This window comes from Ascaphus truei, unplaced genomic scaffold (assembly GCF_040206685.1).
Source record: "Ascaphus truei isolate aAscTru1 unplaced genomic scaffold, aAscTru1.hap1 HAP1_SCAFFOLD_2451, whole genome shotgun sequence".
Taxonomy (NCBI): domain Eukaryota; kingdom Metazoa; phylum Chordata; class Amphibia; order Anura; family Ascaphidae; genus Ascaphus; species Ascaphus truei.
This window is the reverse complement of record NW_027455378.1, coordinates 1-24,240: the sequence shown is the minus strand read 5'-3', so window position 1 is coordinate 24,240 and position 24,240 is coordinate 1. Positions and strand designations below refer to the sequence as shown.

The 24,240-nt window shown below is 41.3% G+C and overlaps 58 non-coding genes across 58 annotated transcripts; all 58 read right to left on the bottom strand.

The window, feature by feature from the left end:
• Positions 1 to 282: 282 nt before the first annotated feature.
• On the bottom strand, positions 283 to 401 carry LOC142481089 (5S ribosomal RNA). The gene has a single exon (XR_012795535.1). It is a non-coding gene; the product is annotated as a 5S ribosomal RNA (ribosomal RNA).
• Positions 402 to 687: 286 nt separating this feature from the next.
• LOC142481140 (5S ribosomal RNA) lies at positions 688 to 806 on the bottom strand. The gene has a single exon (XR_012795586.1). It is a non-coding gene; the product is annotated as a 5S ribosomal RNA (ribosomal RNA).
• Positions 807 to 1,092: 286 nt separating this feature from the next.
• On the bottom strand, positions 1,093 to 1,211 carry LOC142481122 (5S ribosomal RNA). Its single transcript, XR_012795568.1, has one exon. It is a non-coding gene; the product is annotated as a 5S ribosomal RNA (ribosomal RNA).
• A 286-nt stretch (positions 1,212 to 1,497) lies between these two features.
• LOC142481113 (5S ribosomal RNA) lies at positions 1,498 to 1,616 on the bottom strand. Its single transcript, XR_012795559.1, has one exon. It is a non-coding gene; the product is annotated as a 5S ribosomal RNA (ribosomal RNA).
• Positions 1,617 to 1,902: 286 nt separating this feature from the next.
• On the bottom strand, positions 1,903 to 2,021 carry LOC142481088 (5S ribosomal RNA). Its single transcript, XR_012795534.1, has one exon. It is a non-coding gene; the product is annotated as a 5S ribosomal RNA (ribosomal RNA).
• A 286-nt stretch (positions 2,022 to 2,307) lies between these two features.
• Positions 2,308 to 2,426, bottom strand: LOC142481139 (5S ribosomal RNA). Its single transcript, XR_012795585.1, has one exon. It is a non-coding gene; the product is annotated as a 5S ribosomal RNA (ribosomal RNA).
• A 286-nt stretch (positions 2,427 to 2,712) lies between these two features.
• Positions 2,713 to 2,831, bottom strand: LOC142481087 (5S ribosomal RNA). The gene has a single exon (XR_012795533.1). It is a non-coding gene; the product is annotated as a 5S ribosomal RNA (ribosomal RNA).
• Positions 2,832 to 3,117: 286 nt separating this feature from the next.
• On the bottom strand, positions 3,118 to 3,236 carry LOC142481121 (5S ribosomal RNA). Its single transcript, XR_012795567.1, has one exon. It is a non-coding gene; the product is annotated as a 5S ribosomal RNA (ribosomal RNA).
• Positions 3,237 to 3,522: 286 nt separating this feature from the next.
• LOC142481086 (5S ribosomal RNA) lies at positions 3,523 to 3,641 on the bottom strand. The gene has a single exon (XR_012795532.1). It is a non-coding gene; the product is annotated as a 5S ribosomal RNA (ribosomal RNA).
• Positions 3,642 to 3,927: 286 nt separating this feature from the next.
• Positions 3,928 to 4,046, bottom strand: LOC142481085 (5S ribosomal RNA). Its single transcript, XR_012795531.1, has one exon. It is a non-coding gene; the product is annotated as a 5S ribosomal RNA (ribosomal RNA).
• A 286-nt stretch (positions 4,047 to 4,332) lies between these two features.
• Positions 4,333 to 4,451, bottom strand: LOC142481137 (5S ribosomal RNA). The gene has a single exon (XR_012795583.1). It is a non-coding gene; the product is annotated as a 5S ribosomal RNA (ribosomal RNA).
• Positions 4,452 to 4,737: 286 nt separating this feature from the next.
• Positions 4,738 to 4,856, bottom strand: LOC142481112 (5S ribosomal RNA). Its single transcript, XR_012795558.1, has one exon. It is a non-coding gene; the product is annotated as a 5S ribosomal RNA (ribosomal RNA).
• A 286-nt stretch (positions 4,857 to 5,142) lies between these two features.
• On the bottom strand, positions 5,143 to 5,261 carry LOC142481083 (5S ribosomal RNA). The gene has a single exon (XR_012795530.1). It is a non-coding gene; the product is annotated as a 5S ribosomal RNA (ribosomal RNA).
• A 286-nt stretch (positions 5,262 to 5,547) lies between these two features.
• Positions 5,548 to 5,666, bottom strand: LOC142481082 (5S ribosomal RNA). Its single transcript, XR_012795529.1, has one exon. It is a non-coding gene; the product is annotated as a 5S ribosomal RNA (ribosomal RNA).
• A 286-nt stretch (positions 5,667 to 5,952) lies between these two features.
• Positions 5,953 to 6,071, bottom strand: LOC142481101 (5S ribosomal RNA). The gene has a single exon (XR_012795547.1). It is a non-coding gene; the product is annotated as a 5S ribosomal RNA (ribosomal RNA).
• A 286-nt stretch (positions 6,072 to 6,357) lies between these two features.
• LOC142481081 (5S ribosomal RNA) lies at positions 6,358 to 6,476 on the bottom strand. Its single transcript, XR_012795528.1, has one exon. It is a non-coding gene; the product is annotated as a 5S ribosomal RNA (ribosomal RNA).
• Positions 6,477 to 6,762: 286 nt separating this feature from the next.
• On the bottom strand, positions 6,763 to 6,881 carry LOC142481080 (5S ribosomal RNA). Its single transcript, XR_012795527.1, has one exon. It is a non-coding gene; the product is annotated as a 5S ribosomal RNA (ribosomal RNA).
• A 286-nt stretch (positions 6,882 to 7,167) lies between these two features.
• Positions 7,168 to 7,286, bottom strand: LOC142481079 (5S ribosomal RNA). The gene has a single exon (XR_012795526.1). It is a non-coding gene; the product is annotated as a 5S ribosomal RNA (ribosomal RNA).
• Positions 7,287 to 7,572: 286 nt separating this feature from the next.
• Positions 7,573 to 7,691, bottom strand: LOC142481077 (5S ribosomal RNA). Its single transcript, XR_012795524.1, has one exon. It is a non-coding gene; the product is annotated as a 5S ribosomal RNA (ribosomal RNA).
• A 286-nt stretch (positions 7,692 to 7,977) lies between these two features.
• On the bottom strand, positions 7,978 to 8,096 carry LOC142481090 (5S ribosomal RNA). Its single transcript, XR_012795536.1, has one exon. It is a non-coding gene; the product is annotated as a 5S ribosomal RNA (ribosomal RNA).
• A 286-nt stretch (positions 8,097 to 8,382) lies between these two features.
• On the bottom strand, positions 8,383 to 8,501 carry LOC142481076 (5S ribosomal RNA). The gene has a single exon (XR_012795523.1). It is a non-coding gene; the product is annotated as a 5S ribosomal RNA (ribosomal RNA).
• Positions 8,502 to 8,787: 286 nt separating this feature from the next.
• On the bottom strand, positions 8,788 to 8,906 carry LOC142481075 (5S ribosomal RNA). Its single transcript, XR_012795522.1, has one exon. It is a non-coding gene; the product is annotated as a 5S ribosomal RNA (ribosomal RNA).
• Positions 8,907 to 9,192: 286 nt separating this feature from the next.
• LOC142481078 (5S ribosomal RNA) lies at positions 9,193 to 9,311 on the bottom strand. The gene has a single exon (XR_012795525.1). It is a non-coding gene; the product is annotated as a 5S ribosomal RNA (ribosomal RNA).
• A 677-nt stretch (positions 9,312 to 9,988) lies between these two features.
• On the bottom strand, positions 9,989 to 10,107 carry LOC142481074 (5S ribosomal RNA). Its single transcript, XR_012795521.1, has one exon. It is a non-coding gene; the product is annotated as a 5S ribosomal RNA (ribosomal RNA).
• Positions 10,108 to 10,393: 286 nt separating this feature from the next.
• On the bottom strand, positions 10,394 to 10,513 carry LOC142481118 (5S ribosomal RNA). Its single transcript, XR_012795564.1, has one exon. It is a non-coding gene; the product is annotated as a 5S ribosomal RNA (ribosomal RNA).
• A 286-nt stretch (positions 10,514 to 10,799) lies between these two features.
• LOC142481117 (5S ribosomal RNA) lies at positions 10,800 to 10,918 on the bottom strand. Its single transcript, XR_012795563.1, has one exon. It is a non-coding gene; the product is annotated as a 5S ribosomal RNA (ribosomal RNA).
• A 286-nt stretch (positions 10,919 to 11,204) lies between these two features.
• LOC142481116 (5S ribosomal RNA) lies at positions 11,205 to 11,323 on the bottom strand. Its single transcript, XR_012795562.1, has one exon. It is a non-coding gene; the product is annotated as a 5S ribosomal RNA (ribosomal RNA).
• A 286-nt stretch (positions 11,324 to 11,609) lies between these two features.
• Positions 11,610 to 11,728, bottom strand: LOC142481073 (5S ribosomal RNA). The gene has a single exon (XR_012795520.1). It is a non-coding gene; the product is annotated as a 5S ribosomal RNA (ribosomal RNA).
• A 286-nt stretch (positions 11,729 to 12,014) lies between these two features.
• Positions 12,015 to 12,133, bottom strand: LOC142481136 (5S ribosomal RNA). The gene has a single exon (XR_012795582.1). It is a non-coding gene; the product is annotated as a 5S ribosomal RNA (ribosomal RNA).
• Positions 12,134 to 12,419: 286 nt separating this feature from the next.
• LOC142481165 (5S ribosomal RNA) lies at positions 12,420 to 12,538 on the bottom strand. Its single transcript, XR_012795611.1, has one exon. It is a non-coding gene; the product is annotated as a 5S ribosomal RNA (ribosomal RNA).
• Positions 12,539 to 12,824: 286 nt separating this feature from the next.
• LOC142481164 (5S ribosomal RNA) lies at positions 12,825 to 12,943 on the bottom strand. The gene has a single exon (XR_012795610.1). It is a non-coding gene; the product is annotated as a 5S ribosomal RNA (ribosomal RNA).
• Positions 12,944 to 13,229: 286 nt separating this feature from the next.
• LOC142481115 (5S ribosomal RNA) lies at positions 13,230 to 13,348 on the bottom strand. Its single transcript, XR_012795561.1, has one exon. It is a non-coding gene; the product is annotated as a 5S ribosomal RNA (ribosomal RNA).
• Positions 13,349 to 13,634: 286 nt separating this feature from the next.
• LOC142481135 (5S ribosomal RNA) lies at positions 13,635 to 13,753 on the bottom strand. Its single transcript, XR_012795581.1, has one exon. It is a non-coding gene; the product is annotated as a 5S ribosomal RNA (ribosomal RNA).
• Positions 13,754 to 14,039: 286 nt separating this feature from the next.
• Positions 14,040 to 14,158, bottom strand: LOC142481163 (5S ribosomal RNA). Its single transcript, XR_012795609.1, has one exon. It is a non-coding gene; the product is annotated as a 5S ribosomal RNA (ribosomal RNA).
• A 286-nt stretch (positions 14,159 to 14,444) lies between these two features.
• LOC142481160 (5S ribosomal RNA) lies at positions 14,445 to 14,563 on the bottom strand. The gene has a single exon (XR_012795606.1). It is a non-coding gene; the product is annotated as a 5S ribosomal RNA (ribosomal RNA).
• Positions 14,564 to 14,849: 286 nt separating this feature from the next.
• LOC142481134 (5S ribosomal RNA) lies at positions 14,850 to 14,968 on the bottom strand. Its single transcript, XR_012795580.1, has one exon. It is a non-coding gene; the product is annotated as a 5S ribosomal RNA (ribosomal RNA).
• Positions 14,969 to 15,254: 286 nt separating this feature from the next.
• LOC142481162 (5S ribosomal RNA) lies at positions 15,255 to 15,373 on the bottom strand. The gene has a single exon (XR_012795608.1). It is a non-coding gene; the product is annotated as a 5S ribosomal RNA (ribosomal RNA).
• A 286-nt stretch (positions 15,374 to 15,659) lies between these two features.
• LOC142481161 (5S ribosomal RNA) lies at positions 15,660 to 15,778 on the bottom strand. Its single transcript, XR_012795607.1, has one exon. It is a non-coding gene; the product is annotated as a 5S ribosomal RNA (ribosomal RNA).
• A 286-nt stretch (positions 15,779 to 16,064) lies between these two features.
• On the bottom strand, positions 16,065 to 16,183 carry LOC142481133 (5S ribosomal RNA). Its single transcript, XR_012795579.1, has one exon. It is a non-coding gene; the product is annotated as a 5S ribosomal RNA (ribosomal RNA).
• A 286-nt stretch (positions 16,184 to 16,469) lies between these two features.
• LOC142481149 (5S ribosomal RNA) lies at positions 16,470 to 16,588 on the bottom strand. Its single transcript, XR_012795595.1, has one exon. It is a non-coding gene; the product is annotated as a 5S ribosomal RNA (ribosomal RNA).
• Positions 16,589 to 16,874: 286 nt separating this feature from the next.
• Positions 16,875 to 16,993, bottom strand: LOC142481132 (5S ribosomal RNA). The gene has a single exon (XR_012795578.1). It is a non-coding gene; the product is annotated as a 5S ribosomal RNA (ribosomal RNA).
• A 286-nt stretch (positions 16,994 to 17,279) lies between these two features.
• Positions 17,280 to 17,398, bottom strand: LOC142481159 (5S ribosomal RNA). Its single transcript, XR_012795605.1, has one exon. It is a non-coding gene; the product is annotated as a 5S ribosomal RNA (ribosomal RNA).
• A 286-nt stretch (positions 17,399 to 17,684) lies between these two features.
• On the bottom strand, positions 17,685 to 17,803 carry LOC142481138 (5S ribosomal RNA). The gene has a single exon (XR_012795584.1). It is a non-coding gene; the product is annotated as a 5S ribosomal RNA (ribosomal RNA).
• A 286-nt stretch (positions 17,804 to 18,089) lies between these two features.
• LOC142481158 (5S ribosomal RNA) lies at positions 18,090 to 18,208 on the bottom strand. The gene has a single exon (XR_012795604.1). It is a non-coding gene; the product is annotated as a 5S ribosomal RNA (ribosomal RNA).
• Positions 18,209 to 18,494: 286 nt separating this feature from the next.
• On the bottom strand, positions 18,495 to 18,613 carry LOC142481157 (5S ribosomal RNA). Its single transcript, XR_012795603.1, has one exon. It is a non-coding gene; the product is annotated as a 5S ribosomal RNA (ribosomal RNA).
• A 286-nt stretch (positions 18,614 to 18,899) lies between these two features.
• LOC142481120 (5S ribosomal RNA) lies at positions 18,900 to 19,018 on the bottom strand. Its single transcript, XR_012795566.1, has one exon. It is a non-coding gene; the product is annotated as a 5S ribosomal RNA (ribosomal RNA).
• Positions 19,019 to 19,304: 286 nt separating this feature from the next.
• On the bottom strand, positions 19,305 to 19,423 carry LOC142481156 (5S ribosomal RNA). Its single transcript, XR_012795602.1, has one exon. It is a non-coding gene; the product is annotated as a 5S ribosomal RNA (ribosomal RNA).
• A 286-nt stretch (positions 19,424 to 19,709) lies between these two features.
• On the bottom strand, positions 19,710 to 19,828 carry LOC142481155 (5S ribosomal RNA). The gene has a single exon (XR_012795601.1). It is a non-coding gene; the product is annotated as a 5S ribosomal RNA (ribosomal RNA).
• A 286-nt stretch (positions 19,829 to 20,114) lies between these two features.
• Positions 20,115 to 20,233, bottom strand: LOC142481154 (5S ribosomal RNA). The gene has a single exon (XR_012795600.1). It is a non-coding gene; the product is annotated as a 5S ribosomal RNA (ribosomal RNA).
• Positions 20,234 to 20,519: 286 nt separating this feature from the next.
• On the bottom strand, positions 20,520 to 20,638 carry LOC142481131 (5S ribosomal RNA). The gene has a single exon (XR_012795577.1). It is a non-coding gene; the product is annotated as a 5S ribosomal RNA (ribosomal RNA).
• Positions 20,639 to 20,924: 286 nt separating this feature from the next.
• On the bottom strand, positions 20,925 to 21,043 carry LOC142481153 (5S ribosomal RNA). Its single transcript, XR_012795599.1, has one exon. It is a non-coding gene; the product is annotated as a 5S ribosomal RNA (ribosomal RNA).
• A 286-nt stretch (positions 21,044 to 21,329) lies between these two features.
• On the bottom strand, positions 21,330 to 21,448 carry LOC142481127 (5S ribosomal RNA). The gene has a single exon (XR_012795573.1). It is a non-coding gene; the product is annotated as a 5S ribosomal RNA (ribosomal RNA).
• Positions 21,449 to 21,734: 286 nt separating this feature from the next.
• Positions 21,735 to 21,853, bottom strand: LOC142481152 (5S ribosomal RNA). Its single transcript, XR_012795598.1, has one exon. It is a non-coding gene; the product is annotated as a 5S ribosomal RNA (ribosomal RNA).
• A 286-nt stretch (positions 21,854 to 22,139) lies between these two features.
• LOC142481151 (5S ribosomal RNA) lies at positions 22,140 to 22,258 on the bottom strand. Its single transcript, XR_012795597.1, has one exon. It is a non-coding gene; the product is annotated as a 5S ribosomal RNA (ribosomal RNA).
• A 286-nt stretch (positions 22,259 to 22,544) lies between these two features.
• LOC142481130 (5S ribosomal RNA) lies at positions 22,545 to 22,663 on the bottom strand. The gene has a single exon (XR_012795576.1). It is a non-coding gene; the product is annotated as a 5S ribosomal RNA (ribosomal RNA).
• A 286-nt stretch (positions 22,664 to 22,949) lies between these two features.
• LOC142481150 (5S ribosomal RNA) lies at positions 22,950 to 23,068 on the bottom strand. Its single transcript, XR_012795596.1, has one exon. It is a non-coding gene; the product is annotated as a 5S ribosomal RNA (ribosomal RNA).
• Positions 23,069 to 23,354: 286 nt separating this feature from the next.
• On the bottom strand, positions 23,355 to 23,473 carry LOC142481072 (5S ribosomal RNA). The gene has a single exon (XR_012795519.1). It is a non-coding gene; the product is annotated as a 5S ribosomal RNA (ribosomal RNA).
• Positions 23,474 to 23,759: 286 nt separating this feature from the next.
• LOC142481129 (5S ribosomal RNA) lies at positions 23,760 to 23,878 on the bottom strand. Its single transcript, XR_012795575.1, has one exon. It is a non-coding gene; the product is annotated as a 5S ribosomal RNA (ribosomal RNA).
• Between the last annotated feature and the right edge of the window lie 362 nt (positions 23,879 to 24,240).

Genomic DNA, 24,240 nt, shown 5'->3' with positions numbered 1-24,240 from the left:
ATTGCTGTCTCATGATATCCTCTCATTCTTAAATCCATGAGCCTATATCTTGCTCCATGCATACACAGAGACTGAGAAAATGACAGGTGCACTCAAATGTACTATAGACGCAATTCTTGATGTCAGAATTCTATTTTGGAAGGTTGCATTGTGTTGAACTTTCTGAGGAAAAAACGATATATTTCTTTTCCACTGCGGGAAAAAAGTAGTAAAAAATGAAACATTTTCATTTGCTGCAAGGAATGCCATGTATATTTTCATTAGGGAAGCGAAAAATAAAAACACCCACAGCACTTGGTATTCCCAGGCAGTCTCCCAACCCAGTACTAATCAAGCCTCACCCTGCTTAGCTTCCGAGATCTGACGGGATCGGGCGCTTTCAAGGTAGTATGGCCGTAGGTGGAGATTGCTGTCTCATGATATCCTCTCATTCTTAAATCCATGAGCCTATATCTTGCTCCATGCATACACAGAGACTGAGAAAATGACAGGTGCACTCAAATGTACTATAGACGCAATTCTTGATGTCAGAATTCTATTTTGGAAGGTTGCATTGTGTTGAACTTTCTGAGGAAAAAACGATATATTTCTTTTCCACTGCGGGAAAAAAGTAGCAAGAAATGAAACATTTTCATTTGCTGCGAGGAATGCCATGTATATTTTCATTAGGGAAGCGAAAAATAAAAACACCTACAGCACCTGGTATTCCCAGGCAGTCTCCCAACCCAGTACTAATCAAGCCTCACCCTGCTTAGCTTCCGAGATCTGACGGGATCGGGCGCTTTCAAGGTAGTATGGCCGTAGGTGGAGATTGCTGTCTCATGATATCCTCTCATTCTTAAATCCATGAGCCTATATCTTGCTCCATGCATACACAGAGACTGAGAAAATGACAGGTGCACTCAAATGTACTATAGACGCAATTCTTGATGTCAGAATTCTATTTTGGAAGGTTGCATTGTGTTGAACTTTCTGAGGAAAAAACGATATATTTCTTTTCCACTGCGGGAAAAAAGTAGCAAGAAATGAAACATTTTCATTTGCTGCGAGGAATGCCATGTATATTTTCATTAGGGAAGAGAAAAATAAAAACACCTACAGCACCTGGTATTCCCAGGCAGTCTCCTAACCCAGTACTAATCAAGCCTCACCCTGCTTAGCTTCCGAGATCTGACGGGATCGGGCGCTTTCAAGGTAGTATGGCCGTAGGTGGAGATTGCTGTCTCATGATATCCTCTCATTCTTAAATCCATGAGCCTATATCTTGCTCCATGCATACACAGAGACTGAGAAAATGACAGGTGCACTCAAATGTACTATAGACGCAATTCTTGATGTCAGAATTCTATTTTGGAAGGTTGCATTGTGTTGAACTTTCTGAGGAAAAAACGATATATTTCTTTTCCACTGCGGGAAAAAAGTAGTAAAAAATGAAACATTTTCATTTGCTGCAAGGAATGCCATGTATATTTTCATTAGGGAAGCGAAAAATAAAAACACCCACAGCACTTGGTATTCCCAGGCAGTCTCCCAACCCAGTACTAATCAAGCCTCACCCTGCTTAGCTTCCGAGATCTGACGGGATCGGGCGCTTTCAAGGTAGTATGGCTGTAGGTGGAGATTGCTGTCTCATGATATCCTCTCATTCTTAAATCCATGAGCCTATATCTTGCTCCATGCATACACAGAGACTGAGAAAATGACAGGTGCACTCAAATGTACTATAGACGCAATTCTTGATGTCAGAATTCTATTTTGGAAGGTTGCATTGTGTTGAACTTTCTGAGGAAAAAACGATATATTTCTTTTCCACTGCGGGAAAAAAGTAGTAAAAAATGAAACATTTTCATTTGCTGCAAGGAATGCCATGTATATTTTCATTAGGGAAGCGAAAAATAAAAACACCCACAGCACTTGGTATTCCCAGGCAGTCTCCCAACCCAGTACTAATCAAGCCTCACCCTGCTTAGCTTCCGAGATCTGACGGGATCGGGCGCTTTCAAGGTAGTATGGCCGTAGGTGGAGATTGCTGTCTCATGATATCCTCTCATTCTTAAATCCATGAGCCTATATCTTGCTCCATGCATACACAGAGACTGAGAAAATGACAGGTGCACTCAAATGTACTATAGACGCAATTCTTGATGTCAGAATTCTATTTTGGAAGGTTGCATTGTGTTGAACTTTCTGAGGAAAAAACGATATATTTCTTTTCCACTGCGGGAAAAAAGTAGCAAGAAATGAAACATTTTCATTTGCTGCGAGGAATGCCATGTATATTTTCATTAGGGAAGCGAAAAATAAAAACACCTACAGCACCTGGTATTCCCAGGCAGTCTCCCAACCCAGTACTAATCAAGCCTCACCCTGCTTAGCTTCCGAGATCTGACGGGATCGGGCGCTTTCAAGGTAGTATGGCCGTAGGTGGAGATTGCTGTCTCATGATATCCTCTCATTCTTAAATCCATGAGCCTATATCTTGCTCCATGCATACACAGAGACTGAGAAAATGACAGGTGCACTCAAATGTACTATAGACGCAATTCTTGATGTCAGAATTCTATTTTGGAAGGTTGCATTGTGTTGAACTTTCTGAGGAAAAAACGATATATTTCTTTTCCACTGCGGGAAAAAAGTAGTAAAAAATGAAACATTTTCATTTGCTGCAAGGAATGCCATGTATATTTTCATTAGGGAAGCGAAAAATAAAAACACCCACAGCACTTGGTATTCCCAGGCAGTCTCCCAACCCAGTACTAATCAAGCCTCACCCTGCTTAGCTTCCGAGATCTGACGGGATCGGGCGCTTTCAAGGTAGTATGGCCGTAGGTGGAGATTGCTGTCTCATGATATCCTCTCATTCTTAAATCCATGAGCCTATATCTTGCTCCATGCATACACAGAGACTGAGAAAATGACAGGTGCACTCAAATGTACTATAGACGCAATTCTTGATGTCAGAATTCTATTTTGGAAGGTTGCATTGTGTTGAACTTTCTGAGGAAAAAACGATATATTTCTTTTACACTGCGGGAAAAAAGTAGCAAGAAATGAAACATTTTCATTTGCTGCGAGGAATGCCATGTATATTTTCATTAGGGAAGAGAAAAATAAAAACACCTACAGCACCTGGTATTCCCAGGCAGTCTCCTAACCCAGTACTAATCAAGCCTCACCCTGCTTAGCTTCCGAGATCTGACGGGATCGGGCGCTTTCAAGGTAGTATGGCCGTAGGTGGAGATTGCTGTCTCATGATATCCTCTCATTCTTAAATCCATGAGCCTATATCTTGCTCCATGCATACACAGAGACTGAGAAAATGACAGGTGCACTCAAATGTACTATAGACGCAATTCTTGATGTCAGAATTCTATTTTGGAAGGTTGCATTGTGTTGAACTTTCTGAGGAAAAAACGATATATTTCTTTTCCACTGCGGGAAAAAAGTAGTAAAAAATGAAACATTTTCATTTGCTGCAAGGAATGCCATGTATATTTTCATTAGGGAAGCGAAAAATAAAAACACCCACAGCACTTGGTATTCCCAGGCAGTCTCCCAACCCAGTACTAATCAAGCCTCACCCTGCTTAGCTTCCGAGATCTGACGGGATCGGGCGCTTTCAAGGTAGTATGGCCGTAGGTGGAGATTGCTGTCTCATGATATCCTCTCATTCTTAAATCCATGAGCCTATATCTTGCTCCATGCATACACAGAGACTGAGAAAATGACAGGTGCACTCAAATGTACTATAGACGCAATTCTTGATGTCAGAATTCTATTTTGGAAGGTTGCATTGTGTTGAACTTTCTGAGGAAAAAACGATATATTTCTTTTCCACTGCGGGAAAAAAGTAGTAAAAAATGAAACATTTTCATTTGCTGCAAGGAATGCCATGTATATTTTCATTAGGGAAGCGAAAAATAAAAACACCCACAGCACTTGGTATTCCCAGGCAGTCTCCCAACCCAGTACTAATCAAGCCTCACCCTGCTTAGCTTCCGAGATCTGACGGGATCGGGCGCTTTCAAGGTAGTATGGCCGTAGGTGGAGATTGCTGTCTCATGATATCCTCTCATTCTTAAATCCATGAGCCTATATCTTGCTCCATGCATACACAGAGACTGAGAAAATGACAGGTGCACTCAAATGTACTATAGACGCAATTCTTGATGTCAGAATTCTATTTTGGAAGGTTGCATTGTGTTGAACTTTCTGAGGAAAAAACGATATATTTCTTTTCCACTGCGGGAAAAAAGTAGCAAGAAATGAAACATTTTCATTTGCTGCGAGGAATGCCATGTATATTTTCATTAGGGAAGCGAAAAATAAAAACACCTACAGCACCTGGTATTCCCAGGCAGTCTCCCAACCCAGTACTAATCAAGCCTCACCCTGCTTAGCTTCCGAGATCTGACGGGATCGGGCGCTTTCAAGGTAGTATGGCCGTAGGTGGAGATTGCTGTCTCATGATATCCTCTCATTCTTAAATCCATGAGCCTATATCTTGCTCCATGCATACACAGAGACTGAGAAAATGACAGGTGCACTCAAATGTACTATAGACGCAATTCTTGATGTCAGAATTCTATTTTGGAAGGTTGCATTGTGTTGAACTTTCTGAGGAAAAAACGATATATTTCTTTTCCACTGCGGGAAAAAAGTAGCAAGAAATGAAACATTTTCATTTGCTGCGAGGAATGCCATGTATATTTTCATTAGGGAAGAGAAAAATAAAAACACCTACAGCACCTGGTATTCCCAGGCAGTCTCCTAACCCAGTACTAATCAAGCCTCACCCTGCTTAGCTTCCGAGATCTGACGGGATCGGGCGCTTTCAAGGTAGTATGGCCGTAGGTGGAGATTGCTGTCTCATGATATCCTCTCATTCTTAAATCCATGAGCCTATATCTTGCTCCATGCATACACAGAGACTGAGAAAATGACAGGTGCACTCAAATGTACTATAGACGCAATTCTTGATGTCAGAATTCTATTTTGGAAGGTTGCATTGTGTTGAACTTTCTGAGGAAAAAACGATATATTTCTTTTCCACTGCGGGAAAAAAGTAGTAAAAAATGAAACATTTTCATTTGCTGCAAGGAATGCCATGTATATTTTCATTAGGGAAGCGAAAAATAAAAACACCCACAGCACTTGGTATTCCCAGGCAGTCTCCCAACCCAGTACTAATCAAGCCTCACCCTGCTTAGCTTCCGAGATCTGACGGGATCGGGCGCTTTCAAGGTAGTATGGCCGTAGGTGGAGATTGCTGTCTCATGATATCCTCTCATTCTTAAATCCATGAGCCTATATCTTGCTCCATGCATACACAGAGACTGAGAAAATGACAGGTGCACTCAAATGTACTATAGACGCAATTCTTGATGTCAGAATTCTATTTTGGAAGGTTGCATTGTGTTGAACTTTCTGAGGAAAAAACGATATATTTCTTTTCCACTGCGGGAAAAAAGTAGTAAAAAATGAAACATTTTCATTTGCTGCAAGGAATGCCATGTATATTTTCATTAGGGAAGCGAAAAATAAAAACACCCACAGCACTTGGTATTCCCAGGCAGTCTCCCAACCCAGTACTAATCAAGCCTCACCCTGCTTAGCTTCCGAGATCTGACGGGATCGGGCGCTTTCAAGGTAGTATGGCCGTAGGTGGAGATTGCTGTCTCATGATATCCTCTCATTCTTAAATCCATGAGCCTATATCTTGCTCCATGCATACACAGAGACTGAGAAAATGACAGGTGCACTCAAATGTACTATAGACGCAATTCTTGATGTCAGAATTCTATTTTGGAAGGTTGCATTGTGTTGAACTTTCTGAGGAAAAAACGATATATTTCTTTTCCACTGCGGGAAAAAAGTAGCAAGAAATGAAACATTTTCATTTGCTGCGAGGAATGCCATGTATATTTTCATTAGGGAAGAGAAAAATAAAAACACCTACAGCACCTGGTATTCCCAGGCAGTCTCCTAACCCAGTACTAATCAAGCCTCACCCTGCTTAGCTTCCGAGATCTGACGGGATCGGGCGCTTTCAAGGTAGTATGGCCGTAGGTGGAGATTGCTGTCTCATGATATCCTCTCATTCTTAAATCCATGAGCCTATATCTTGCTCCATGCATACACAGAGACTGAGAAAATGACAGGTGCACTCAAATGTACTATAGACGCAATTCTTGATGTCAGAATTCTATTTTGGAAGGTTGCATTGTGTTGAACTTTCTGAGGAAAAAACGATATATTTCTTTTCCACTGCGGGAAAAAAGTAGTAAAAAATGAAACATTTTCATTTGCTGCAAGGAATGCCATGTATATTTTCATTAGGGAAGCGAAAAATAAAAACACCCACAGCACTTGGTATTCCCAGGCAGTCTCCCAACCCAGTACTAATCAAGCCTCACCCTGCTTAGCTTCCGAGATCTGACGGGATCGGGCGCTTTCAAGGTAGTATGGCCGTAGGTGGAGATTGCTGTCTCATGATATCCTCTCATTCTTAAATCCATGAGCCTATATCTTGCTCCATGCATACACAGAGACTGAGAAAATGACAGGTGCACTCAAATGTACTATAGACGCAATTCTTGATGTCAGAATTCTATTTTGGAAGGTTGCATTGTGTTGAACTTTCTGAGGAAAAAACGATATATTTCTTTTCCACTGCGGGAAAAAAGTAGTAAAAAATGAAACATTTTCATTTGCTGCAAGGAATGCCATGTATATTTTCATTAGGGAAGCGAAAAATAAAAACACCCACAGCACTTGGTATTCCCAGGCAGTCTCCCAACCCAGTACTAATCAAGCCTCACCCTGCTTAGCTTCCGAGATCTGACGGGATCGGGCGCTTTCAAGGTAGTATGGCCGTAGGTGGAGATTGCTGTCTCATGATATCCTCTCATTCTTAAATCCATGAGCCTATATCTTGCTCCATGCATACACAGAGACTGAGAAAATGACAGGTGCACTCAAATGTACTATAGACGCAATTCTTGATGTCAGAATTCTATTTTGGAAGGTTGCATTGTGTTGAACTTTCTGAGGAAAAAACGATATATTTCTTTTCCACTGCGGGAAAAAAGTAGTAAAAAATGAAACATTTTCATTTGCTGCAAGGAATGCCATGTATATTTTCATTAGGGAAGCGAAAAATAAAAACACCCACAGCACTTGGTATTCCCAGGCAGTCTCCCAACCCAGTACTAATCAAGCCTCACCCTGCTTAGCTTCCGAGATCTGACGGGATCGGGCGCTTTCAAGGTAGTATGGCCGTAGGTGGAGATTGCTGTCTCATGATATCCTCTCATTCTTAAATCCATGAGCCTATATCTTGCTCCATGCATACACAGAGACTGAGAAAATGACAGGTGCACTCAAATGTACTATAGACGCAATTCTTGATGTCAGAATTCTATTTTGGAAGGTTGCATTGTGTTGAACTTTCTGAGGAAAAAACGATATATTTCTTTTCCACTGCGGGAAAAAAGTAGTAAAAAATGAAACATTTTCATTTGCTGCAAGGAATGCCATGTATATTTTCATTAGGGAAGCGAAAAATAAAAACACCCACAGCACTTGGTATTCCCAGGCAGTCTCCCAACCCAGTACTAATCAAGCCTCACCCTGCTTAGCTTCCGAGATCTGACGGGATCGGGCGCTTTCAAGGTAGTATGGCCGTAGGTGGAGATTGCTGTCTCATGATATCCTCTCATTCTTAAATCCATGAGCCTATATCTTGCTCCATGCATACACAGAGACTGAGAAAATGACAGGTGCACTCAAATGTACTATAGACGCAATTCTTGATGTCAGAATTCTATTTTGGAAGGTTGCATTGTGTTGAACTTTCTGAGGAAAAAACGATATATTTCTTTTCCACTGCGGGAAAAAAGTAGCAAGAAATGAAACATTTTCATTTGCTGCGAGGAATGCCATGTATATTTTCATTAGGGAAGAGAAAAATAAAAACACCTACAGCACCTGGTATTCCCAGGCAGTCTCCTAACCCAGTACTAATCAAGCCTCACCCTGCTTAGCTTCCGAGATCTGACGGGATCGGGCGCTTTCAAGGTAGTATGGCCGTAGGTGGAGATTGCTGTCTCATGATATCCTCTCATTCTTAAATCCATGAGCCTATATCTTGCTCCATGCATACACAGAGACTGAGAAAATGACAGGTGCACTCAAATGTACTATAGACGCAATTCTTGATGTCAGAATTCTATTTTGGAAGGTTGCATTGTGTTGAACTTTCTGAGGAAAAAACGATATATTTCTTTTCCACTGCGGGAAAAAAGTAGTAAAAAATGAAACATTTTCATTTGCTGCAAGGAATGCCATGTATATTTTCATTAGGGAAGCGAAAAATAAAAACACCCACAGCACTTGGTATTCCCAGGCAGTCTCCCAACCCAGTACTAATCAAGCCTCACCCTGCTTAGCTTCCGAGATCTGACGGGATCGGGCGCTTTCAAGGTAGTATGGCCGTAGGTGGAGATTGCTGTCTCATGATATCCTCTCATTCTTAAATCCATGAGCCTATATCTTGCTCCATGCATACACAGAGACTGAGAAAATGACAGGTGCACTCAAATGTACTATAGACGCAATTCTTGATGTCAGAATTCTATTTTGGAAGGTTGCATTGTGTTGAACTTTCTGAGGAAAAAACGATATATTTCTTTTCCACTGCGGGAAAAAAGTAGTAAAAAATGAAACATTTTCATTTGCTGCAAGGAATGCCATGTATATTTTCATTAGGGAAGCGAAAAATAAAAACACCCACAGCACTTGGTATTCCCAGGCAGTCTCCCAACCCAGTACTAATCAAGCCTCACCCTGCTTAGCTTCCGAGATCTGACGGGATCGGGCGCTTTCAAGGTAGTATGGCCGTAGGTGGAGATTGCTGTCTCATGATATCCTCTCATTCTTAAATCCATGAGCCTATATCTTGCTCCATGCATACACAGAGACTGAGAAAATGACAGGTGCACTCAAATGTACTATAGACGCAATTCTTGATGTCAGAATTCTATTTTGGAAGGTTGCATTGTGTTGAACTTTCTGAGGAAAAAACGATATATTTCTTTTCCACTGCGGGAAAAAAGTAGCAAGAAATGAAACATTTTCATTTGCTGCGAGGAATGCCATGTATATTTTCATTAGGGAAGAGAAAAATAAAAACACCTACAGCACCTGGTATTCCCAGGCAGTCTCCTAACCCAGTACTAATCAAGCCTCACCCTGCTTAGCTTCCGAGATCTGACGGGATCGGGCGCTTTCAAGGTAGTATGGCCGTAGGTGGAGATTGCTGTCTCATGATATCCTCTCATTCTTAAATCCATGAGCCTATATCTTGCTCCATGCATACACAGAGACTGAGAAAATGACAGGTGCACTCAAATGTACTATAGACGCAATTCTTGATGTCAGAATTCTATTTTGGAAGGTTGCATTGTGTTGAACTTTCTGAGGAAAAAACGATATATTTCTTTTCCACTGCGGGAAAAAAGTAGTAAAAAATTTCAGAGGTGCCTATATTCAACCTCCTCCTGTTTGGATTTGAACTCACTACCTCTTCCAAGTATCAGCTTGAACACTGCACACCCCAACTCTGTGAGCCACAAGCTCACCATATAACATGCTAAGTGTTCTGAGGCCTGTATGATATATTTCTAAATGACATGGGAGGCATAAGTGTATTATTGTGACCGTTAAAACAAATACATTCTTGAAGAATTACCTTAAATGGAGAAATTAAATCAGAGACTGAGAAAATGACAGGTGCACTCAAATGTACTATAGACGGAATTCTTGATGTCAGAATTCTATTTTGGAAGGTTGCATTGTGTTGAGCTTTCTGAGGAAAAAACGATATATTTCTTTGCCACTGCGGGAAAAAAGTAGTAAAAAATGAAACATTTTCATTTGCTGCAAGGAATGCCATGTATATTTTCATTAGGGAAGCGAAAAATAAAAACACCCACAGCACTTGGTATTCCCAGGCAGTCTCCCAACCCAGTACTAATCAAGCCTCACCCTGCTTAGCTTCCGAGATCTGACGGGATCGGGCGCTTTCAAGGTAGTATGGCCGTAGGTGGAGATTGCTGTCTCATGATATCCTCTCATTCTTAAATCCATGAGCCTATATCTTGCTCCATGCATACACAGAGACTGAGAAAATGACAGGTGCACTCAAATGTACTATAGACGCAATTCTTGATGTCAGAATTCTATTTTGGAAGGTTGCATTGTGTTGAACTTTCTGAGGAAAAAACGATATATTTCTTTTCCACTGCGGGAAAAAAGTAGCAAGAAATGAAACATTTTCATTTGCTGCGAGGAATGCCATGTATATTTTCATTAGGGAAGCGAAAAATAAAAACACCTACAGCACCTGGTATTCCCAGGCAGTCTCCCAACCCAGTACTAATCAAGCCTCACCCTGCTTAGCTTCCGAGATCTGACGGGATCGGGCGCTTTTCAAGGTAGTATGGCCGTAGGTGGAGCATGCTGTCTCATGATATCCTCTCATTCTTAAATCCATGAGCCTATATCTTGCTCCATGCATACACAGAGACTGAGAAAATGACAGGTGCACTCAAATGTACTATAGACGCAATTCTTGATGTCAGAATTCTATTTTGGAAGGTTGCATTGTGTTGAACTTTCTGAGGAAAAAACGATATATTTCTTTTCCACTGCGGGAAAAAAGTAGCAAGAAATGAAACATTTTCATTTGCTGCGAGGAATGCCATGTATATTTTCATTAGGGAAGCGAAAAATAAAAACACCCACAGCACTTGGTATTCCCAGGCAGTCTCCCAACCCTGTACTAATCAAGCCTCACCCTGCTTAGCTTCCGAGATCTGACGGGATCGGGCGCTTTCAAGGTAGTATGGCCGTAGGTGGAGATTGCTGTCTCATGATATCCTCTCATTCTTAAATCCATGAGCCTATATCTTGCTCCATGCATACACAGAGACTGAGAAAATGACAGGTGCACTCAAATGTACTATAGACGCAATTCTTGATGTCAGAATTCTATTTTGGAAGGTTGCATTGTGTTGAACTTTCTGAGGAAAAAACGATATATTTCTTTTCCACTGCGGGAAAAAAGTAGCAAGAAATGAAACATTTTCATTTGCTGCGAGGAATGCCATGTATATTTTCATTAGGGAAGCGAAAAATAAAAACACCTACAGCACCTGGTATTCCCAGGCAGTCTCCTAACCCAGTACTAATCAAGCCTCACCCTGCTTAGATTCCGAGATCTGACGGGATCGGGCGCTTTCAAGGTAGTATGGCCGTAGGTGGAGATTGCTGTCTCATGATATCCTCTCATTCTTAAATCCATGAGCCTATATCTTGCTCCATGCATACACAGAGACTGAGAAAATGACAGGTGCACTCAAATGTACTATAGACGCAATTCTTGATGTCAGAATTCTATTTTGGAAGGTTGCATTGTGTTGAACTTTCTGAGGAAAAAACGATATATTTCTTTTCCACTGCGGGAAAAAAGTAGTAAAAAATGAAACATTTTCATTTGCTGCAAGGAATGCCATGTATATTTTCATTAGGGAAGCGAAAAATAAAAACACCCACAGCACTTGGTATTCCCAGGCAGTCTCCCAACCCAGTACTAATCAAGCCTCACCCTGCTTAGCTTCCGAGATCTGACGGGATCGGGCGCTTTCAAGGTAGTATGGCCGTAGGTGGAGATTGCTGTCTCATGATATCCTCTCATTCTTAAATCCATGAGCCTATATCTTGCTCCATGCATACACAGAGACTGAGAAAATGACAGGTGCACTCAAATGTACTATAGACGCAATTCTTGATGTCAGAATTCTATTTTGGAAGGTTGCATTGTGTTGAACTTTCTGAGGAAAAAACGATATATTTCTTTTCCACTGCGGGAAAAAAGTAGCAAGAAATGAAACATTTTCATTTGCTGCGAGGAATGCCATGTATATTTTCATTAGGGAAGCGAAAAATAAAAACACCTACAGCACCTGGTATTCCCAGGCAGTCTCCCAACCCAGTACTAATCAAGCCTCACCCTGCTTAGCTTCCGAGATCTGACGGGATCGGGCGCTTTCAAGGTAGTATGGCCGTAGGTGGAGATTGCTGTCTCATGATATCCTCTCATTCTTAAATCCATGAGCCTATATCTTGCTCCATGCATACACAGAGACTGAGAAAATGACAGGTGCACTCAAATGTACTATAGACGCAATTCTTGATGTCAGAATTCTATTTTGGAAGGTTGCATTGTGTTGAACTTTCTGAGGAAAAAACGATATATTTCTTTTCCACTGCGGGAAAAAAGTAGTAAAAAATGAAACATTTTCATTTGCTGCAAGGAATGCCATGTATATTTTCATTAGGGAAGCGAAAAATAAAAACACCCACAGCACTTGGTATTCCCAGGCAGTCTCCCAACCCAGTACTAATCAAGCCTCACCCTGCTTAGCTTCCGAGATCTGACGGGATCGGGCGCTTTCAAGGTAGTATGGCCGTAGGTGGAGATTGCTGTCTCATGATATCCTCTCATTCTTAAATCCATGAGCCTATATCTTGCTCCATGCATACACAGAGACTGAGAAAATGACAGGTGCACTCAAATGTACTATAGACGCAATTCTTGATGTCAGAATTCTATTTTGGAAGGTTGCATTGTGTTGAACTTTCTGAGGAAAAAACGATATATTTCTTTTCCACTGCGGGAAAAAAGTAGTAAAAAATGAAACATTTTCATTTGCTGCAAGGAATGCCATGTATATTTTCATTAGGGAAGCGAAAAATAAAAACACCCACAGCACTTGGTATTCCCAGGCAGTCTCCCAACCCAGTACTAATCAAGCCTCACCCTGCTTAGCTTCCGAGATCTGACGGGATCGGGCGCTTTCAAGGTAGTATGGCCGTAGGTGGAGATTGCTGTCTCATGATATCCTCTCATTCTTAAATCCATGAGCCTATATCTTGCTCCATGCATACACAGAGACTGAGAAAATGACAGGTGCACTCAAATGTACTATAGACGCAATTCTTGATGTCAGAATTCTATTTTGGAAGGTTGCATTGTGTTGAACTTTCTGAGGAAAAAACGATATATTTCTTTTCCACTGCGGGAAAAAAGTAGCAAGAAATGAAACATTTTCATTTGCTGCGAGGAATGCCATGTATATTTTCATTAGGGAAGCGAAAAATAAAAACACCTACAGCACCTGGTATTCCCAGGCAGTCTCCCAACCCAGTACTAATCAAGCCTCACCCTGCTTAGCTTCCAAGATCTGACGGGATCGGGCGCTTTCAAGGTAGTATGGCCGTAGGTGGAGATTGCTGTCTCATGATATCCTCTCATTCTTAAATCCATGAGCCTATATCTTGCTCCATGCATACACAGAGACTGAGAAAATGACAGGTGCACTCAAATGTACTATAGACGCAATTCTTGATGTCAGAATTCTATTTTGGAAGGTTGCATTGTGTTGAACTTTCTGAGGAAAAAACGATATATTTCTTTTCCACTGCGGGAAAAAAGTAGTAAAAAATGAAACATTTTCATTTGCTGCGAGGAATGCCATGTATATTTTCATTAGGGAAGCGAAAAATAAAAACACCTACAGCACCTGGTATTCCCAGGCAGTCTCCCAACCCAGTACTAATCAAGCCTCACCCTGCTTAGCTTCCGAGATCTGACGGGATCGGGCGCTTTCAAGGTAGTATGGCCGTAGGTGGAGATTGCTGTCTCATGATATCCTCTCATTCTTAAATCCATGAGCCTATATCTTGCTCCATGCATACACAGAGACTGAGAAAATGACAGGTGCACTCAAATGTACTATAGACGCAATTCTTGATGTCAGAATTCTATTTTGGAAGGTTGCATTGTGTTGAACTTTCTGAGGAAAAAACGATATATTTCTTTTCCACTGCGGGAAAAAAGTAGTAAAAAATGAAACATTTTCATTTGCTGCAAGGAATGCCATGTATATTTTCATTAGGGAAGCGAAAAATAAAAACACCCACAGCACTTGGTATTCCCAGGCAGTCTCCCAACCCAGTACTAATCAAGCCTCACCCTGCTTAGCTTCCGAGATCTGACGGGATCGGGCGCTTTCAAGGTAGTATGGCCGTAGGTGGAGATTGCTGTCTCATGATATCCTCTCATTCTTAAATCCATGAGCCTATATCTTGCTCCATGCATACACAGAGACTGAGAAAATGACAGGTGCACTCAAATGTACTATAGACGCAATTCTTGATGTCAGAATTCTATTTTGGAAGGTTGCATTGTGTTGAACTTTCTGAGGAAAAAACGATATATTTCTTTTCCACTGCGGGAAAAAAGTAGCAAGAAATGAAACATTTTCATTTGCTGCGAGGAATGCCATGTATATTTTCATTAGGGAAGCGAAAAATAAAAACACCTACAGCACCTGGTATTCCCAGGCAGTCTCCTAACCCAGTACTAATCAAGCCTCACCCTGCTTAGCTTCCGAGATCTGACGGGATCGGGCGCTTTCAAGGTAGTATGGCCGTAGGTGGAGATTGCTGTCTCATGATATCCTCTCATTCTTAAATCCATGAGCCTATATCTTGCTCCATGCATACACAGAGACTGAGAAAATGACAGGTGCACTCAAATGTACTATAGACGCAATTCTTGATGTCAGAATTCTATTTTGGAAGGTTGCATTGTGTTGAACTTTCTGAGGAAAAAACGATATATTTCTTTTCCACTGCGGGAAAAAAGTAGCAAGAAATGAAACATTTTCATTTGCTGCGAGGAATGCCATGTATATTTTCATTAGGGAAGCGAAAAATAAAAACACCTACAGCACCTGGTATTCCCAGGCAGTCTCCCAACCCAGTACTAATCAAGCCTCACCCTGCTTAGCTTCCGAGATCTGACGGGATCGGGCGCTTTCAAGGTAGTATGGCCGTAGGTGGAGATTGCTGTCTCATGATATCCTCTCATTCTTAAATCCATGAGCCTATATCTTGCTCCATGCATACACAGAGACTGAGAAAATGACAGGTGCACTCAAATGTACTATAGACGCAATTCTTGATGTCAGAATTCTATTTTGGAAGGTTGCATTGTGTTGAACTTTCTGAGGAAAAAACGATATATTTCTTTTCCACTGCGGGAAAAAAGTAGTAAAAAATGAAACATTTTCATTTGCTGCAAGGAATGCCATGTATATTTTCATTAGGGAAGCGAAAAATAAAAACACCCACAGCACTTGGTATTCCCAGGCAGTCTCCCAACCCAGTACTAATCAAGCCTCACCCTGCTTAGCTTCCGAGATCTGACGGGATCGGGCGCTTTCAAGGTAGTATGGCCGTAGGTGGAGATTGCTGTCTCATGATATCCTCTCATTCTTAAATCCATGAGCCTATATCTTGCTCCATGCATACACAGAGACTGAGAAAATGACAGGTGCACTCAAATGTACTATAGACGCAATTCTTGATGTCAGAATTCTATTTTGGAAGGTTGCATTGTGTTGAACTTTCTGAGGAAAAAACGATATATTTCTTTTCCACTGCGGGAAAAAAGTAGTAAAAAATGAAACATTTTCATTTGCTGCAAGGAATGCCATGTATATTTTCATTAGGGAAGCGAAAAATAAAAACACCCACAGCACTTGGTATTCCCAGGCAGTCTCCCAACCCAGTACTAATCAAGCCTCACCCTGCTTAGCTTCCGAGATCTGACGGGATCGGGCGCTTTCAAGGTAGTATGGCCGTAGGTGGAGATTGCTGTCTCATGATATCCTCTCATTCTTAAATCCATGAGCCTATATCTTGCTCCATGCATACACAGAGACTGAGAAAATGACAGGTGCACTCAAATGTACTATAGACGCAATTCTTGATGTCAGAATTCTATTTTGGAAGGTTGCATTGTGTTGAACTTTCTGAGGAAAAAACGATATATTTCTTTTCCACTGCGGGAAAAAAGTAGTAAAAAATGAAACATTTTCATTTGCTGCGAGGAATGCCATGTATATTTTCATTAGGGAAGCGAAAAATAAAAACACCTACAGCACCTGGTATTCCCAGGCAGTCTCCCAACCCAGTACTAATCAAGCCTCACCCTGCTTAGCTTCCGAGATCTGACGGGATCGGGCGCTTTCAAGGTAGTATGGCCGTAGGTGGAGATTGCTGTCTCATGATATCCTCTCATTCTTAAATCCATGAGCCTATATCTTGCTCCATGCATACACAGAGACTGAGAAAATGACAGGTGCACTCAAATGTACTATAGACGCAATTCTTGATGTCAGAATTCTATTTTGGAAGGTTGCATTGTGTTGAACTTTCTGAGGAAAAAACGATATATTTCTTTTCCACTGCGGGAAAAAAGTAGCAAGAAATGAAACATTTTCATTTGCTGCGAGGAATGCCATGTATATTTTCATTAGGGAAGAGAAAAATAAAAACACCTACAGCACCTGGTATTCCCAGGCAGTCTCCTAACCCAGTACTAATCAAGCCTCACCCTGCTTAGCTTCCGAGATCTGACGGGATCGGGCGCTTTCAAGGTAGTATGGCCGTAGGTGGAGATTGCTGTCTCATGATATCCTCTCATTCTTAAATCCATGAGCCTATATCTTGCTCCATGCATACACAGAGACTGAGAAAATGACAGGTGCACTCAAATGTACTATAGACGCAATTCTTGATGTCAGAATTCTATTTTGGAAGGTTGCATTGTGTTGAACTTTCTGAGGAAAAAACGATATATTTCTTTTCCACTGCGGGAAAAAAGTAGTAAAAAATGAAACATTTTCATTTGCTGCGAGGAATGCCATGTATATTTTCATTAGGGAAGCGAAAAATAAAAACACCTACAGCACCTGGTATTCCCAGGCAGTCTCCCAACCCAGTACTAATCAAGCCTCACCCTGCTTAGCTTCCGAGATCTGACGGGATCGGGCGCTTTCAAGGTAGTATGGCCGTAGGTGGAGATTGCTGTCTCATGATATCCTCTCATTCTTAAATCCATGAGCCTATATCTTGCTCCATGCATACACAGAGACTGAGAAAATGACAGGTGCACTCAAATGTACTATAGACGCAATTCTTGATGTCAGAATTCTATTTTGGAAGGTTGCATTGTGTTGAACTTTCTGAGGAAAAAACGATATATTTCTTTTCCACTGCGGGAAAAAAGTAGTAAAAAATGAAACATTTTCATTTGCTGCAAGGAATGCCATGTATATTTTCATTAGGGAAGCGAAAAATAAAAACACCCACAGCACTTGGTATTCCCAGGCAGTCTCCCAACCCAGTACTAATCAAGCCTCACCCTGCTTAGCTTCCGAGATCTGACGGGATCGGGCGCTTTCAAGGTAGTATGGCCGTAGGTGGAGATTGCTGTCTCATGATATCCTCTCATTCTTAAATCCATGAGCCTATATCTTGCTCCATGCATACACAGAGACTGAGAAAATGACAGGTGCACTCAAATGTACTATAGACGCAATTCTTGATGTCAGAATTCTATTTTGGAAGGTTGCATTGTGTTGAACTTTCTGAGGAAAAAACGATATATTTCTTTTCCACTGCGGGAAAAAAGTAGCAAGAAATGAAACATTTTCATTTGCTGCGAGGAATGCCATGTATATTTTCATTAGGGAAGCGAAAAATAAAAACACCTACAGCACCTGGTATTCCCAGGCAGTCTCCTAACCCAGTACTAATCAAGCCTCACCCTGCTTAGCTTCCGAGATCTGACGGGATCGGGCGCTTTCAAGGTAGTATGGCCGTAGGTGGAGATTGCTGTCTCATGATATCCTCTCATTCTTAAATCCATGAGCCTATATCTTGCTCCATGCATACACAGAGACTGAGAAAATGACAGGTGCACTCAAATGTACTATAGACGCAATTCTTGATGTCAGAATTCTATTTTGGAAGGTTGCATTGTGTTGAACTTTCTGAGGAAAAAACGATATATTTCTTTTCCACTGCGGGAAAAAAGTAGTAAAAAATGAAACATTTTCATTTGCTGCAAGGAATGCCATGTATATTTTCATTAGGGAAGCGAAAAATAAAAACACCCACAGCACTTGGTATTCCCAGGCAGTCTCCCAACCCAGTACTAATCAAGCCTCACCCTGCTTAGCTTCCGAGATCTGACGGGATCGGGCGCTTTCAAGGTAGTATGGCCGTAGGTGGAGATTGCTGTCTCATGATATCCTCTCATTCTTAAATCCATGAGCCTATATCTTGCTCCATGCATACACAGAGACTGAGAAAATGACAGGTGCACTCAAATGTACTATAGACGCAATTCTTGATGTCAGAATTCTATTTTGGAAGGTTGCATTGTGTTGAACTTTCTGAGGAAAAAACGATATATTTCTTTTCCACTGCGGGAAAAAAGTAGTAAAAAATGAAACATTTTCATTTGCTGCAAGGAATGCCATGTATATTTTCATTAGGGAAGCGAAAAATAAAAACACCCACAGCACTTGGTATTCCCAGGCAGTCTCCCAACCCAGTACTAATCAAGCCTCACCCTGCTTAGCTTCCGAGATCTGACGGGATCGGGCGCTTTCAAGGTAGTATGGCCGTAGGTGGAGATTGCTGTCTCATGATATCCTCTCATTCTTAAATCCATGAGCCTATATCTTGCTCCATGCATACACAGAGACTGAGAAAATGACAGGTGCACTCAAATGTACTATAGACGCAATTCTTGATGTCAGAATTCTATTTTGGAAGGTTGCATTGTGTTGAACTTTCTGAGGAAAAAACGATATATTTCTTTTCCACTGCGGGAAAAAAGTAGCAAGAAATGAAACATTTTCATTTGCTGCGAGGAATGCCATGTATATTTTCATTAGGGAAGCGAAAAATAAAAACACCTACAGCACCTGGTATTCCCAGGCAGTCTCCTAACCCAGTACTAATCAAGCCTCACCCTGCTTAGCTTCCGAGATCTGACGGGATCGGGCGCTTTCAAGGTAGTATGGCCTAAGGTGGAGATTGCTGTCTCATGATATCCTCTCATTCTTAAATCCATGAGCCTATATCTTGCTCCATGCATACACAGAGACTGAGAAAATGACAGGTGCACTCAAATGTACTATAGACGCAATTCTTGATGTCAGAATTCTATTTTGGAAGGTTGCATTGTGTTGAACTTTCTGAGGAAAAAACGATATATTTCTTTTCCACTGCGGGAAAAAAGTAGTAAAAAATGAAACATTTTCATTTGCTGCAAGGAATGCCATGTATATTTTCATTAGGGAAGCGAAAAATAAAAACACCCACAGCACTTGGTATTCCCAGGCAGTCTCCCAACCCAGTACTAATCAAGCCTCACCCTGCTTAGCTTCCGAGATCTGACGGGATCGGGCGCTTTCAAGGTAGTATGGCCGTAGGTGGAGATTGCTGTCTCATGATATCCTCTCATTCTTAAATCCATGAGCCTATATCTTGCTCCATGCATACACAGAGACTGAGAAAATGACAGGTGCACTCAAATGTACTATAGACGCAATTCTTGATGTCAGAATTCTATTTTGGAAGGTTGCATTGTGTTGAACTTTCTGAGGAAAAAACGATATATTTCTTTTCCACTGCGGGAAAAAAGTAGTAAAAAATGAAACATTTTCATTTGCTGCAAGGAATGCCATGTATATTTTCATTAGGGAAGCGAAAAATAAAAACACCCACAGCACTTGGTATTCCCAGGCAGTCTCCCAACCCAGTACTAATCAAGCCTCACCCTGCTTAGCTTCCGAGATCTGACGGGATCGGGCGCTTTCAAGGTAGTATGGCCGTAGGTGGAGATTGCTGTCTCATGATATCCTCTCATTCTTAAATCCATGAGCCTATATCTTGCTCCATGCATACACAGAGACTGAGAAAATGACAGGTGCACTCAAATGTACTATAGACGCAATTCTTGATGTCAGAATTCTATTTTGGAAGGTTGCATTGTGTTGAACTTTCTGAGGAAAAAACGATATATTTCTTTTCCACTGCGGGAAAAAAGTAGTAAAAAATGAAACATTTTCATTTGCTGCAAGGAATGCCATGTATATTTTCATTAGGGAAGCGAAAAATAAAAACACCCACAGCACTTGGTATTCCCAGGCAGTCTCCCAACCCAGTACTAATCAAGCCTCACCCTGCTTAGCTTCCGAGATCTGACGGGATCGGGCGCTTTCAAGGTAGTATGGCCGTAGGTGGAGATTGCTGTCTCATGATATCCTCTCATTCTTAAATCCATGAGCCTATATCTTGCTCCATGCATACACAGAGACTGAGAAAATGACAGGTGCACTCAAATGTACTATAGACGCAATTCTTGATGTCAGAATTCTATTTTGGAAGGTTGCATTGTGTTGAACTTTCTGAGGAAAAAACGATATATTTCTTTTCCACTGCGGGAAAAAAGTAGCAAGAATTGAAACATTTTCATTTGCTGCGAGGAATGCCATGTATATTTTCATTAGGGAAGCGAAAAATAAAAACACCTACAGCACCTGGTATTCCCAGGCAGTCTCCCAACCCAGTACTAATCAAGCCTCACCCTGCTTAGCTTCCGAGATCTGACGGGATCGGGCGCTTTCAAGGTAGTATGGCCGTAGGTGGAGATTGCTGTCTCATGATATCCTCTCATTCTTAAATCCATGAGCCTATATCTTGCTCCATGCATACACAGAGACTGAGAAAATGACAGGTGCACTCAAATGTACTATAGACGCAATTCTTGATGTCAGAATTCTATTTTGGAAGGTTGCATTGTGTTGAACTTTCTGAGGAAAAAACGATATATTTCTTTTCCACTGCGGGAAAAAAGTAGTAAAAAATGAAACATTTTCATTTGCTGCAAGGAATGCCATGTATATTTTCATTAGGGAAGCGAAAAATAAAAACACCCACAGCACTTGGTATTCCCAGGCAGTCTCCCAACCCAGTACTAATCAAGCCTCACCCTGCTTAGCTTCCGAGATCTGACGGGATCGGGCGCTTTCAAGGTAGTATGGCCGTAGGTGGAGATTGCTGTCTCATGATATCCTCTCATTCTTAAATCCATGAGCCTATATCTTGCTCCATGCATACACAGAGACTGAGAAAATGACAGGTGCACTCAAATGTACTATAGACGCAATTCTTGATGTCAGAATTCTATTTTGGAAGGTTGCATTGTGTTGAACTTTCTGAGGAAAAAACGATATATTTCTTTTCCACTGCGGGAAAAAAGTAGCAAGAAATGAAACATTTTCATTTGCTGCGAGGAATGCCATGTATATTTTCATTAGGGAAGAGAAAAATAAAAACACCTACAGCACCTGGTATTCCCAGGCAGTCTCCTAACCCAGTACTAATCAAGCCTCACCCTGCTTAGCTTCCGAGATCTGACGGGATCGGGCGCTTTCAAGGTAGTATGGCCGTAGGTGGAGATTGCTGTCTCATGATATCCTCTCATTCTTAAATCCATGAGCCTATATCTTGCTCCATGCATACACAGAGACTGAGAAAATGACAGGTGCACTCAAATGTACTATAGACGCAATTCTTGATGTCAGAATTCTATTTTGGAAGGTTGCATTGTGTTGAACTTTCTGAGGAAAAAACGATATATTTCTTTTCCACTGCGGGAAAAAAGTAGTAAAAAATGAAACATTTTCATTTGCTGCAAGGAATGCCATGTATATTTTCATTAGGGAAGCGAAAAATAAAAACACCCACAGCACTTGGTATTCCCAGGCAGTCTCCCAACCCAGTACTAATCAAGCCTCACCCTGCTTAGCTTCCGAGATCTGACGGGATCGGGCGCTTTCAAGGTAGTATGGCCGTAGGTGGAGATTGCTGTCTCATGATATCCTCTCATTCTTAAATCCATGAGCCTATATCTTGCTCCATGCATACACAGAGACTGAGAAAATGACAGGTGCACTCAAATGTACTATAGACGCAATTCTTGATGTCAGAATTCTATTTTGGAAGGTTGCATTGTGTTGAACTTTCTGAGGAAAAAACGATATATTTCTTTTCCACTGCGGGAAAAAAGTAGTAAAAAATGAAACATTTTCATTTGCTGCAAGGAATGCCATGTATATTTTCATTAGGGAAGCGAAAAATAAAAACACCCACAGCACTTGGTATTCCCAGGCAGTCTCCCAACCCAGTACTAATCAAGCCTCACCCTGCTTAGCTTCCGAGATCTGACGGGATCGGGCGCTTTCAAGGTAGTATGGCCGTAGGTGGAGATTGCTGTCTCATGATATCCTCTCATTCTTAAATCCATGAGCCTATATCTTGCTCCATGCATACACAGAGACTGAGAAAATGACAGGTGCACTCAAATGTACTATAGACGCAATTCTTGATGTCAGAATTCTATTTTGGAAGGTTGCATTGTGTTGAACTTTCTGAGGAAAAAACGATATATTTCTTTTCCACTGCGGGAAAAAAGTAGCAAGAAATGAAACATTTTCATTTGCTGCGAGGAATGCCATGTATATTTTCATTAGGGAAGCGAAAAATAAAAACACCTACAGCACCTGGTATTCCCAGGCAGTCTCCCAACCCAGTACTAATCAAGCCTCACCCTGCTTAGCTTCCGAGATCTGACGGGATCGGGCGCTTTCAAGGTAGTATGGCCGTAGGTGGAGATTGCTGTCTCATGATATCCTCTCATTCTTAAATCCATGAGCCTATATCTTGCTCCATGCATACACAGAGACTGAGAAAATGACAGGTGCACTCAAATGTACTATAGACGCAATTCTTGATGTCAGAATTCTATTTTGGAAGGTTGCATTGTGTTGAACTTTCTGAGGAAAAAACGATATATTTCTTTTCCACTGCGGGAAAAAAGTAGTAAAAAATGAAACATTTTCATTTGCTGCAAGGAATGCCATGTATATTTTCATTAGGGAAGCGAAAAATAAAAACACCCACAGCACTTGGTATTCCCAGGCAGTCTCCCAACCCAGTACTAATCAAGCCTCACCCTGCTTAGCTTCCGAGATCTGACGGGATCGGGCGCTTTCAAGGTAGTATGGCCGTAGGTGGAGATTGCTGTCTCATGATATCCTCTCATTCTTAAATCCATGAGCCTATATCTTGCTCCATGCATACACAGAGACTGAGAAAATGACAGGTGCACTCAAATGTACTATAGACGCAATTCTTGATGTCAGAATTCTATTTTGGAAGGTTGCATTGTGTTGAACTTTCTGAGGAAAAAACGATATATTTCTTTTCCACTGCGGGAAAAAAGTAGCAAGAAATGAAACATTTTCATTTGCTGCGAGGAATGCCATGTATATTTTCATTAGGGAAGAGAAAAATAAAAACACCTACAGCACCTGGTATTCCCAGGCAGTCTCCTAACCCAGTACTAATCAAGCCTCACCCTGCTTAGCTTCCGAGATCTGACGGGATCGGGCGCTTTCAAGGTAGTATGGCCGTAGGTGGAGATTGCTGTCTCATGATATCCTCTCATTCTTAAATCCATGAGCCTATATCTTGCTCCATGCATACACAGAGACTGAGAAAATGACAGGTGCACTCAAATGTACTATAGACGCAATTCTTGATGTCAGAATTCTATTTTGGAAGGTTGCATTGTGTTGAACTTTCTGAGGAAAAAACGATATATTTCTTTTCCACTGCGGGAAAAAAGTAGCAAGAAATGAAACATTTTCATTTGCTGCGAGGAATGCCATGTATATTTTCATTAGGGAAGCGAAAAATAAAAACACCTACAGCACCTGGTATTCCCAGGCAGTCTCCCAACCCAGTACTAATCAAGCCTCACCCTGCTTAGCTTCCGAGATCTGACGGGATCGGGCGCTTTCAAGGTAGTATGGCCGTAGGTGGAGATTGCTGTCTCATGATATCCTCTCATTCTTAAATCCATGAGCCTATATCTTGCTCCATGCATACACAGAGACTGAGAAAATGACAGGTGCACTCAAATGTACTATAGACGCAATTCTTGATGTCAGAATTCTATTTTGGAAGGTTGCATTGTGTTGAACTTTCTGAGGAAAAAACGATATATTTCTTTTCCACTGCGGGAAAAAAGTAGTAAAAAATGAAACATTTTCATTTGCTGCAAGGAATGCCATGTATATTTTCATTAGGGAAGCGAAAAATAAAAACACCCACAGCACTTGGTATTCCCAGGCAGTCTCCCAACCCAGTACTAATCAAGCCTCACCCTGCTTAGCTTCCGAG